Here is a 13,769-nt window from a genome sequence, read left to right as displayed (position 1 = left end):
GAGAGGTGACACTGCTGGGACATTATACAGTAATGGAGGGGTCTGGTGATGACTGGAGAGGTGACACTGCTGGGACATTATACAGTAATGGAGGGGTCTGGTGATGACTGGAGAGGTGACACTGCTGGGATATTATACAGTAATGGAGGGGTCTGGTGATGACTGGAAAGGTGACACTGCTGGGACATTATACAGTAATGGAAGGGTCTGATGACTGGAGAGGTGACACTGCTGGGACATTATACAGTAATGGAAGGGTCTGATGACTGGAGAGGTGACACTGCTGGGACATTATACAGTAATTATAGACAAGGAGAGCGCTCCTAGTGTGATAACGTATTATAAAGAGGAGATGGAAAAAAGCAAAAATGCTCACCGAGTATAGTTGTACTGCAACCAAGTACAACTATGGTGAAAGCGTGGGATAACCCTTCAACGGGCGAAGATCGGCAGCCGCTCCTGGCAACACAGGTGAAGCACTCAGACGGATCCCTCCAAGGAACAGCCCAGGATATAAGTAGCGCACAAGACTTCAAAGGTAAAATGGTTTATTTAACCGGCATGCAACGCGTTTCGCTGGACAACCAGCTTCATCAGGCATCATGCCTGATGAAGCTAGGTTGTCCAGCAAAACGCGTTGCATGCCGGGTAAATAAACCATTTTACCTTTGAAGTCTTGTGCGCTACTTTTATCCTGGGCTGTTCCTTGGAGGGATCCATCTGAGTATTATACACTAATGGAGGGGTCTGGTGATGAGAGGTGACACTGCTGGGACATTATACAGTAATGGAGGGGTCTGGTGATGAGAGGTGACACTGCTGGGACATTATACAGTAATGGAGGAGTCTGGTGATGAGAGGTGACACTGCTGGGACATTATACAGTAATGGAGGGGTCTGGTGATGAGAGGTGACACTGCTGGGACATTATACAGTAATGGAGGGGTCTGGTGATGAGAGGTGACACTGCTGGGACATTATACAGTAATGGAGGGGTCTGGTGATGAGAGGTGACACTGCTGGGACATTATACAGTAATGGAGGAGTCTGGTGATGACTGGAGAGGTGACACTGCTGGGACATTATACAGTAATGGAGGAGTCTGGTGATGAGAGGTGACACTGCTGGGACATTATACAGTAATGGAGGAGTCTGGTGATGACTGGAGAGGTGACACTGCTGGGACATTATACAGTAATGGAGAGGTCTGGTGATGACTGGAGAGGTGACACTGCTGGGACATTATACAGTAATGGAGGGGTCTGGTGATCACTGGAGAGGTGACACTGCTGGGACATTATACAGTAATGGAGGGGTCTGGTGATGACTGGAGAGGTGACACTGCTGGGACATTATACAGTAATGGAGGGGTCTGGTGATGATTAGAGAGGTGACACTGCTGTGAAATTATACAGTAATGGAGGGATCTGGTGATGACTGGAGAGATGACACTGCTGGGACATTATACAGTAATGGAGGGGTCTGATGACTGGAGAGGTGACACTGCTGGGACATTATACAGTAATGGAGGGGTCTGGTGATGATTAGAGAGGTGACACTGCTGTGAAATTATACAGTAATGGAGGGATCTGGTGATGACTGGAGAGATGACACTGCTGGGACATTATACAGTAATGGAGGGGTCTGATGACTGGAGAGGTGACACTGCTGGGACATTATACAGTAATGGAGGGGTCTTGTGATGACTGGAGAGGTGACCCTGCTGGGACATTATACTGTAATGGAGGGGTCTGGTGATGAGAGGTGACACTGCTGGGACATTATACAGTAATGGAGGGGTCTGGTAATGAGAGGTGACACTGCTGGGACATTATACAGTAATGAATGGGTCTGGTGATGACTGGAGAGGTGATACTGCTGGGACATTATACAGTAATGGAGGGGTCTGGTGATGACTGGAGAGGTGACACTGCTGGGACATTATACAGTAATGGAGGGATCTGGTGATGATTGGAGAGGTGACACTGCTGGGACATTATACAATAATGGAGGGGTCTGGTGATGACTGGAGAGGTGACACTGCTGGGACATTATACAGTAATGGAGGGGTCTGGTGATGACTGGAGAGGTGATACTGCTGGGACATTATACAGTAATGGAGGGGTCTGGTGATGAGAGGTGACACTGCTGGGACATTATACTGTAATGGAGGGGTCTGGTGATGACTGGAGAGGTGACACTGCTGGGACATTATACTGTAATGGAGGGGTCTAGTGATGAGAGGTGACCCTGCTGGGAATTTATACAGTAATGGAGGGGTCTGGTGATGACTGGAGAAGTGACACTGCTGGAACATTATCCTGTAATGGAGGGGTCTGGTGATGAGAGGTGACCCTGCTGGGACATTATACAGTAATGGAGGGGTCTGGTGATGACTGGAGAGGTGACACTGCTGGGACATTAGACAGTAATGGAGGGGTCTGGTGTTGACTGGAGAGGTGACACTGCTGGGACATTATACTGTAATGGAGGCGTCTGGTGATGATTAGAGAGGTGACACTGCTGGGACATTATACAGTAATGGAGGGGTCTGGTGATGACTGGAGAAGTGACCCTGCTGGGACATTATACTGTAATGGAGGGGTCTGGTGATGATTAGAGAGGTGACACTGCTGGGACATTATACAGTAATGAAGGGGTCTGGTGATGACTGGAGAGGTGACGCTGCTGGGACATTATACAGTAATGGAGGGGTCTGGTGATGACTGGAGAGGTGACACTGCTGGGACATTATATAGTAATGGAGGGGTCTGGTGATGAGAGGTGACACTGCTGGGACATTATACCGTAATGGAGGGGTCTGGTGTTGACTGGAGAGGTGACACTGCTGGGACATTATACAGTAATGGAGGGGTCTGGTGATGACTGGAGAGGTGACACTGCTGGGACATTATACAGTAATGGAGGGGTCTGGTGATGACTGGAGAGGTGACACTGCTGGGACATTATACAGTAATGGAGGGGTCTGGTGATGACTGGAGAGGTGACACTGCTGGGACATTATACAGTAATGGAGGGGTCTGGTGATGACTGGAGAGGTGACACTGCTGGGACATTATACAGTAATGGAGGGGTCTGATGATGACTGGAGAGGTGACACTGCTGGGACATTATACAGTAATGGAGGGGTCTGGTGATGACTGGAGAGGTGACACTACTGGGACATTATATAGTAATGGAGGGGTCTGGTGATGACTGGAGAGGTGACACTGCTGGGACATTATACAGTAATGGAGGGGTCTGGTGATGACTGGAGAGGTGACACTGCTGGGACATTATACAGTAATGGAGGGGTCTGATGATGACTGGAGAGGTGACACTGCTGGGACATTATACAGTAATGGAGGGGTCTGGTGATGACTGGAGAGGTGACACTGCTGGGACATTATACAGTAATGGAGGGGTCTGGTGATGACTGGAGAGGTGACACTGCTGGGACATTATACAGTAATGGAGGGGTCTGGTGATGACTGGAGAGGTGACCCTGCTGGACATTATACAGTAATGGAGGGGTCTGGTGATGATTAGAGAGGTGACACTGCTGGGACATTATACAGTAATGGAGGGGTCTGATGATGACTGGAGAGGTGACACTGCTGGACATTATACAGTAATGGAGGGGTCTGGTGATGACTGGAGAAGTGACACTGCTGGAACATTATACTGTAATGGAGGAGTCTGGTGATGAGAGGTGACACTGCTGGGACATTATACAGTAATGGAGGGGTCTGGTGATGACTGGAGAGGTGACACTGCTGGGACATTATACAGTAATGGAGGGGTCTGGTGATGATTAGAGAGGTGACACTGCTGGGACATTATACAGTAATGGAGGGGTCTGGTGATGACTGGAGAGGTGACACTGCTGGGACATTATACAGTAATGGAGGGGTCTGGTGATGAGAGGTGACACTGCTGGGACATTATACAGTAATGGAAGGGTCTGGTGATGACTGGAGAGGTGACACTGCTGGGACATTATACAGTAATGGAGGGGTCTGGTGATTATTAGAGGTGACACTGCTGGGACATTATACAGTAATGGAGTGGTCAGGTGATGACTGGAGAGGTGACACTGCTTGGACATTATACAGTAATGGAGGGGTCTGGTGATGAGAGGTGACACTGCTGGGACATTATACAGTAATGGAGGGGTCTGGTGATGAGAGGTGACACTGCTGGGACATTATACAGTAATGGAGGGATCTGGTGATGACTGGAGAGGTGACACTGCTGGGACATTATACAGTAATGGAGGAGTCTGGTGGTGACTGGAGAGGTGACACTGCTGGGACATTATACAGTAATGGAGGGGTCTGGTGATGACTGGAGAGGTGACACTGCTGGGACATTATACAGTAATGGAGGGGTCTGGTGATGACTGGAGAGGTGACACTGCTGGGACATTATACAGTAATGGAGGGGTCTGGTGATGACTGGAGAGGTGACACTGCTGGACATTATACAGTAATGGAGGGGTCTGGTGATGACTGGAGAGGTGACACTGCTGGGACATTATACAGTAATGGAGGGGTCTGGTGATGACTGGAGAGGTGACACTGCTGGGACATTATACAGTAATGGAGGGGTCTGGTGATGACTGGAGAGGTGACACTGCTGGACATTATACAGTAATGGAGGGGTCTGGTGATGACTGGAGAGGTGACACTGCTGGGACATTATACAGTAATGGAGGGTCTGGTGATGACTAGAGAGGTGACACTGCTGGGTCATTATACAGTAATGGAGGGGTCTGGTGATGACTGGAGAGGTGACACTGCTGGGACATTATACAGTAATGGAGGGTCTGATGATGACTGGAGAGGTGACACTGCTGGGTCATTATACAGTAATGGAGGGGTCTGGTGATGACTGGAGAGGTGACCCTGCTGGGACATTATACAGTAATGGAGGGGTCTGGTGATGAGAGGTGACACTGCTGGGACATTATACAGTAATGGAGGGGTCTGGTGATGAGAGGTGACACTGCTGGGACATTATACAGTAATGGAGGGGTCTGATGACTGGAGAGGTGACCCTGCTGGGACATTATACAGTAATGGAAAGATCTGGTGATGACTGGAGAGGTGACACTGCTGGGACATTATACAGTAATGGAGGGGTCTGGTGATGACTGGAGAGGTGACACTGCTGGGACATTATACAGTAATGGAGGGGTCTGGTGATGACTGGAGAGGTGACACTGCTGGGACATTATACAGTAATGGAGGGGTCTGGTGATGACTGGAGAGGTGAAACTGCTGGGACATTATACAGTAATGGAGGGGTCTGGTGATGAGAGGTGACACTGCTGGGACATTATACAGTATTGTAGGGGTCTGGTGATAACTGGAGAGGTGACACTGCTGGAACATTATACTGTAATGGAAGGGTCTGGTGATGACTGGAGAGGTGACACTGCTGGGACATTATACAGTAATGGAGGGGTCTGGTGATGACTGGAGAGGTGACACTGCTGGGACATTATGCAGTAATGGAGGGATCTGGTGATGACTGGAGAGGTGACACTGCTGGGACATTATACAGTAATGGAGGGGTCTGGTGATGACTGGAGAGGTGACCCTTCTGGGACATTATACAGTAATGGAGGGGTCTGGTGATGACTGGAGAGGTGACACTGCTGGGACATTATACAGTAATGGAGGGGTCTGGTGATGATTAGAGAGGTGACACTGCTGGGACATTATACAGTAATGGAGTGATCTGGTGATGATTAGAGAGGTGACACTGCTGATACATTATACAGTAATGGAGGGGTCTGGTGATGACTGGAGAGGTGATACTGCTGGGACATTATACAGTAATGGAGGGGTCTGGTGATGACTGGAGAGGTGACACTGCTGGGACATTATACAGTAATGGAGGGGTCTGGTGATGAGAGGTGACACTGCTGGGACATTATACAGTAATGAAGGGGTCTGGTGATGACTGGAGAGGTGACACTGCGGGGACATTATACCGTAATGGAGGGGTCTGGTGATGACTGGAGAGGTGACACTGCGGGGACATTATACCGTAATGGAGGGGTCTGGTGATGACTGGAGAGGTGACACTGCGGGGACATTATACAGTAATGGAGGGGTCTGGTGATGACTGGAGAGGTGACTCTGCTGGGACATTATACAGTAATGGAGGGATCTGGTGATGACTGGAGAGGTGACACTGCTGGGACATTATACAGTAATGGAGGGATCTGGTGATGACTAGAGAGGTGACACTGCTGGGTCATTATACAGTAATGGAGGGGTCTGGTGATGACTGGAGAGGTGACACTGCTGGGACATTATACAGTATTGGAGGGGTCTGGTGATGACTGGAGAGGTGACACTGCTGGGACATTATACAGTAATGGAGGGGTCTGGTGATGAGAGGTGACACTGCTGGGACATTATACAGTATTGTAGGGGTCTGGTGATAACTGGAGAGGTGACACTGCTGGGACATTATACAGTAATGGGGGGGTCTGGTGATGACTGGAGAGGTGACACTGCTGGGACATTATACAGTAAGGGAGGGGTCTGGTGATGACTGGAGAGGTGACACTGCTGGGACATTATACAGTAATGGGGGGGTCTGGTGATGACTGGAGAGGTGACACTGCTGGGACATTATACAGTAATGGAGGGGTCTGGTGATGACTGGAGAGGTGACCCTGCTGGGACATTATACAGTAATGGAGGGGTCTGGTGATGACTGGAGAGGTGACACTGCTGGGACATTATACAGTAATGGAGGAGTCTGGTGATGACTGGAGAGGTGACACTGCTGGGACATTATGCAGTAATGGAGGGGTCTGGTGATGATTAGAGAGGTGACACTGCTGGGACATTATACAGTAATGGAGGGATCTGGTGATGATTAGAGAGGTGACACTGCTGGGACATTATACAGTAATGGAGGGGTCTGGTGATGATTAGAGAGGTGACACTGCTGGGACATTATACAGTAATGGAGGGGTCTGGTGATGACTGGAGAGGTGACATTGCTGGGACATTATACAGTAATGGAGGGGTCTGATGACTGGAGAGGTGACACTGCTGGGACATTATACAGTAATGGAGGGGTCTGGTGATGACTGGAGAGGTGATACAGCTGGGACATTATACAGTAATGGAGGGGTCTGGTGATGATGATTAGAGAGGTGACACTGCTCTGACATTATACTGTAATGGAGGGGTCTGGTGATGACTGGAGAGGTGACACTGCTGGGACACTATACAGTAATGGAGGGGTCTGGTGATGACTGGAGAGGTGACACTGCTGGGACATTATACAGTAATGGAGGGGTCTGATGATGACTGGAGAGGTGACACTGCTGGGACATTATACAGTAATGGAGGGGTCTGATGATGACTGGAGAGGTGACACTGCTGGGACATTATACAGTAATGGAGGGGTCTGGTGATGACTGGAGAGGTGACACTGCTGGGACATTATACAGTAATGGAGGGGTCTGGTGATGACTGGAAAGATGACACTGCTGGACATTATACAGTAATGGAGGGGTCTGGTGATGACTGGAGAGGTGACACTGCTGGGACATTATACAGTAATGGAGGGGTCTGGTGATGAGAGGTGACACTGCTGGGACATTATACAGTAATGGAGGGGTCTGGTGATGACTGGAGAGGTGACCCTGCTGGGACATTATACAGTAATGGAGGGGTCTGGTGATGATGATTAGAGAGGTGACACTGCTCTGACATTATACTGTAATGGAGGGGTCTGGTGATGACTGGAGAGGTGACACTGCTGGGACACTATACAGTAATGGAGGGGTCTGGTGATGACTGGAAAGATGACACTGCTGGACATTATACAGTAATGGAGGGGTCTGGTGATGACTGGAGAGGTGACACTGCTGGGACATTATACAGTAATGGAGGGGTCTGGTGATGAGAGGTGACACTGCTGGGACATTATACAGTAATGGAAGGGTCTGGTGATGACTGGAGAGGTGATACTGCTGGGACATTATATAGTAATGGAGGGGTCTGGTGATGACTGGAGAGGTGACACTGCTGGGACATTATACAGTAATGGAGGGGTCTGGTGATGACTGGAGAGGTGACACTGCTGGGACATTATACAGTAATGGAGGGATCTGGTGATGACTGGAGAGGTGACACTGCTGGGACATTATATAGTAATGGAGGGGTCTGGTGATGACTGGAGAGGTGACACTGCTGGGACATTATACAGTAATGGAGGGGTCTGGTGATGACTGGAAAGGTGACCCTGCTGGGACATTATACAATAATGGAGGGGTCTAGTGATGAGAGGAGACACTGCTGGGACATTATACAGTAATGGAGGGGTCTGGTGATGACTGGAGAGGTGACACTGCTTGGACATTATACTGTAATGGAGGCGTCTGGTGATGAGAGGTGACACTGCTGGGACATTATACAGTAATGGAGGGGTCTGGTGATGACTAGAGAGGTGACACTGCTTGGCCATTATACTGTAATGGAGGCGTCTGGTGATGAGAGGTGACACTGCTGGGACATTATACAGTAATGGAAGGGTCTGGTGATGACTGGAGAGGTGACACTGCTGGGACATTATACAGTAATGGAGGGGTCTGGTGATGACTGGAGAGGTGACACTGCTGGGACATTATACAGTAATAGAGGAGTCTGGTGATGACTGGAGAGGTGACACTGCTGGGACATTATACAGTAATGGAGGGGTCTGGTGATGACTGGAGAGGTGACACTGCTGGGACATTATACAGTAATGGAGGGGTCTGGTGATGACTGGAGAGGTGACACTGCTGGGACATTATACAGTAATGGAGGGGTCTGGTGATGAGAGGTGACACTGCTGGGACATTATACAGTAATAGAGGAGTCTGGTGATGACTGGAGAGGTGACACTGCTGGGACATTATACAGTAATGAATGGGTCTGGTGATGACTGGAGAGGTGACACTGCTGGGACATTATACAGTAATGGAGGGGTCTGGTGATGATTAGAGAGGTGACACTGCTGGGACATTATACAGTAATGGAGGGGTCTGGTGATGACTGGAGAGGTGACACTGCTGGGACATTATACAGTAATGGAGGAGTCTAGTGATGACTGGAGAGGTGACACTGCTGGGACATTATACAGTAATGGAGGGGTCTGGTGATGACTGGAGAGGTGACACTGCTGGGACATTATACAGTAATGGAGGGGTCTGGTGATGAGAGGTGACACTGCTTGGACATTATACAGTAATGGAGGGTCTGATGATGAGAGGTGACACTGCTGGGACATTATACAGTAATGGAGGGGTCTGATGATGACTGGAGAGGTGACACTGCTGGGACATTATACAGTAATGGAGGGGTCTGGTGATGACTGGAGAGGTGACACTGCTGGGACATTATACAGTAATGGAGGAGTCTGGTGATGACTGGAGAGGTGACCCTGCTGGGACATTATACAATAATGGAGGGGTCTGGTGATGACTGGAGAGGTGACACTGCTGGGACATTATACAATAATGGAGGGGTCTGGTGATGATGAGAGGTGACACTGCTGGGACATTATACAGTAATGGAGGGGTCTGGTGATGATTAGTGAGGTGACACTGCTGGGACATTATACAGTAATGGAGGGGTCTGGTGATGACTGGAGAGGTGACCCTGCTGGGACATTATACAATAATGGAGGGGTCTGGTGATGATGAGAGGTGACACTGCTGGGACATTGTACAGTAATGGAGGAGTCTGGTGATGACTGGAGAAGTGACCCTGCTGGGACATTATACAATAATGGAGGGGTCTGGTGATGATGAGAGGTGACACTGCTGGGACATTGTACAGTAATGGAGGGGTCTGGTGATGATTAGAGAGGTGACACTGCTGGGACATTATACAGTAATGGAGGGGTCTGGTGATGACTGGAGAGGTGACACTGCTGGGACATTATACAATAATGGAGGGGTCTGGTGATGACTGGAGAGGTGACACTGCTGGGACATTATACAGTAATGGAGTGGTCAGGTGATGACTGGAGAGGTGACACTGCTTGGACATTATACAGTAATGGAGGGGTCTGGTGATGAGAGGTGACACTGCTGGGACATTATACAGTAATGGAGGGGTCTGGTGATGAGAGGTGACACTGCTGGGACATTATACAGTAATGGAGGGATCTGGTGATGACTGGAGAGGTGACACTGCTGGGACATTATACAGTAATGGAGGGGTCTGGTGATGACTGGAGAGGTGACATTGCTGGGACATTATACAGTAATGGAGGAGTCTGGTGATGACTGGAGAGGTGACACTGCTGGGACATTATACAGTAATGGAGGGGTCTGGTGATGACTGGAGAGGTGACACTGCTGGGACATTATACAGTAATGGAGGGGTCTGGTGATGACTGGAGAGGTGACACTGCTGGGACATTATACAGTAATGGAGGGGTCTGGTGATGACTGGAGAGGTGACACTGCTGGGACATTATACAGTAATGGAGGGGTCTGGTGATGACTGGAGAGGTGACACTGCTGGGACATTATACAGTAATAGAGGGGTCTGGTGATGACTGGAGAGGTGACACTGCTGGACATTATACAGTAATGGAGGGGTCTGGTGATGACTAGAGAGGTGACACTGCTGGGACATTATACAGTAATGGAGGGGTCTGGTGATGACTGGAGAGGTGACACTGCTGGGACATTATACAGTAATAGAGGGGTCTGGTGATGACTGGAGAGGTGACACTGCTGGACATTATACAGTAATGGAGGGGTCTGGTGATGACTGGAGAGGTGACACTGCTGGGACATTATACAGTAATGGAGGGGTCTGGTGATGAGAGGTGACACTGCTGGGACATTATACAGTAATGGAGGGGTCTGGTGATGACTGGAGAGGTGACACTGCTGGGACATTATACAGTAATGGAGGGGTCTGGTGATGACTGGAGAGGTGACCCTGCTGGGACATTATACAGTAATGGAGGGGTCTGGTGATGATTAGAGAGGTGACACTGCTGGGACATTATACAGTAATGGAGGGGTCTGGTGATGACTGGAGAAGTGACCCTGCTGGGACATTATACTGTAATGGAGGGGTCTGGTGATGACTGGAGAGGTGACACTGCTGGGACATTATACAGTAATGGAGGGGTCTGGTGATGACTGGAGAGGTGACACTGCTGGGACATTATACAGTAATGGAGGAGTCTGGTGATGACTGGAGAGGTGACACTGCTGGGACATTATACAGTAATGGAGGGTCTGGTGATGACTAGAGAGGTGACACTGCTGGGTCATTATACAGTAATGGAGGGGTCTGGTGATGACTGGAGAGGTGACCCTGCTGGGACATTATACAGTAATGGAGGGGTCTGGTGATGACTGGAGAGGTGACACTGCTGGGACATTATACAGTAATGGAGGGTCTGATGATGACTGGAGAGGTGACACTGCTGGGTCATTATACAGTAATGGAGGGGTCTGATGATGACTGGAGAGGTGACACTGCTGGGACATTATACAGTAATGGAGGGGTCTGGTGATGACAGGAGAGGTGACACTGCTGGGACATTATGCAGTAATGGAGGGATCTGGTGATGACTGGAGAGGTGACCCTTCTGGGACATTATACAGTAATGGAGGGGTCTGGTGATGATTAGAGAGGTGACACTGCTGGGACATTATACAGTAATGGAGGGGTCTTGTGATGACTGGAGAGGTGACCCTGCTGGGACATTATACAGTAATGGAGGGGTCTGGTGATGAGAGGTGACACTGCTGGGACATTATACAGTAATGGAGGGGTCTGGTGATGAGAGGTGACACTGCTGGGACATTATACAGTAATGGAGGGGTCTGATGACTGGAGAGGTGACCCTGCTGGGACATTATACAGTAATGGAAAGATCTGGTGATGACTGGAGAGGTGACACTGCTGGGACATTATACAGTAATGGAGGGGTCTGGTGATGACTGGAGAGGTGACACTGCTGGGACATTATACAGTAATGGAGGGGTCTGGTGATGATTAGAGAGGTGACACTGCTGGGACATTATACAGTAATAGAGGGGTCTGGTGATGATTGGAGAGGTGACACTGCTGGGACATTATACAATAATGGAGGGGTCTGGTGATCACTGGAGAGGTGACACTGCTGGGACATTATACAGTAATGGAGGGGTCTGGTGATGACTAGAGAGGTGACACTGCTGGGACATTATACAGTAATGGAGGGATCTGGTGATGATTGGAGAGGTGACACTGCTGGGACATTATACAATAATGGAGGGGTCTGGTGATCACTGGAGAGGTGACACTGCTGGGACATTATACAGTAATGGAGGGGTCTGGTGATGACTGGAGAGGTGACACTGCTGGGACATTATACAGTAATGGAGGGGTCTGGTGATAACTGGAGAGGTGACACTGCTTGGACATTATACAGTAATGGAGGGGTCTGGTGATGACTGGAGAGGTGACACTGCTGGGACATTATACAGTAATGGAGGGGTCTGGTGATGACTGGAGAGGTGACACTGCTGGGACATTATACAGTAATGGAGGGGTCTGGTGATGAGAGGTGACACTGCTGGGACATTATACAGTAATGAAGGGGTCTGGTGATAGAGAGGTGACTCTGCTGGACATTATACAGTAATGGAGGGGTCTGGTGATGACTGGAGAGGTGACACTGCTGGGACATTATACAGTAATGGAGGGGTCTGGTGATGACTGGAGAGGTGACACTGCTGGGACATTATACAGTAATGGGGGGGTCTGGTGATGATTAGAGAGGTGACACTGCTGGACATTATACAGTAATGGAGGGGTCTGGTGATGACTGGAGAGGTGACACTGCTGGGACATTATACAGTAATGGAGGGATCTGGTGATGACTGGAGAGGTGACACTGCTGGGACATGTAATGGAGGGGTCTGGAGATGACTGGAGAGGTGACACTGCTGGGACATTATACAGTAATGGAGGGGTCTGGTGATGACTGGAGAGGTGACACTGCTGGGACATTATACAGTAATGGAGGGGTCTGGTGATGATTAGAGAGGTGACACTGCTGGACATTATACAGTAATGGAGGGGTCTGGTGATGACTGGAGAGGTGACACTGCTGGGACATTATACAGTAATGGAGGGGTCTGGTGATGACTGGAGAGGTGACCCTGCTGGGACATTATACAGTAATGGAGGGGTCTGGTGGTGACTGGAGAGGTGACACTGCTGGGACATTATACCGTAATGGAGGGGTCTGGTGATGACTGGAGAGGTGACACTGCGGGGACATTATACAGTAATGGAGGGGTCTGGTGATGACTGGAGAGGTGACACTGCTGGGACATTATACAGTAATGGAGGGATCTGGTGATGACTGGAGAGGTGACACTGCTGGGACATTATACAGTAATGGAGGGGTCTGGTGATGAGAGGTGACACTGCTGGGACATTATACAGTATTGTAGGGGTCTGGTGATAACTGGAGAGGTGACACTGCTGGGACATTATACAGTAATGGAGGGGTCTGGTGATGACTGGAGAGGTGACACTGCTGGGACATTATACAGTAATGGAGGGGTCTGGTGATGACTGGAGAGGTGACACTGCTGGGACATTATACTGTAATGGAGGGGTCTGGTGATGATTAGAGAGGTGACACTGCTGGGACATTATACAGTAATGGAGGGGTCTAGTGATGAGAGGTGACCCTGCTGGGACATTATACAGTAATGGAGGGGT

The 13,769-nt window shown here is 49.5% G+C and overlaps 1 protein-coding gene across 1 annotated transcript in view; it reads left to right on the top strand.

The window, feature by feature from the left end:
- The window catches only part of LOC130303319 (zinc finger protein OZF-like), a 56,120-nt gene that overhangs the window by 1,185 nt on the left and 41,166 nt on the right, over nt 1–13,769 (top strand). The window lies entirely within an intron of this gene.

Source organism: Hyla sarda, unplaced genomic scaffold, assembly GCF_029499605.1.
Source record: "Hyla sarda isolate aHylSar1 unplaced genomic scaffold, aHylSar1.hap1 scaffold_1213, whole genome shotgun sequence".
NCBI classification, from domain to species: domain Eukaryota; kingdom Metazoa; phylum Chordata; class Amphibia; order Anura; family Hylidae; genus Hyla; species Hyla sarda.
The sequence above is the reverse complement of the archived record's forward strand: the minus strand, read 5'-3'. Positions and strand labels throughout refer to the sequence as shown.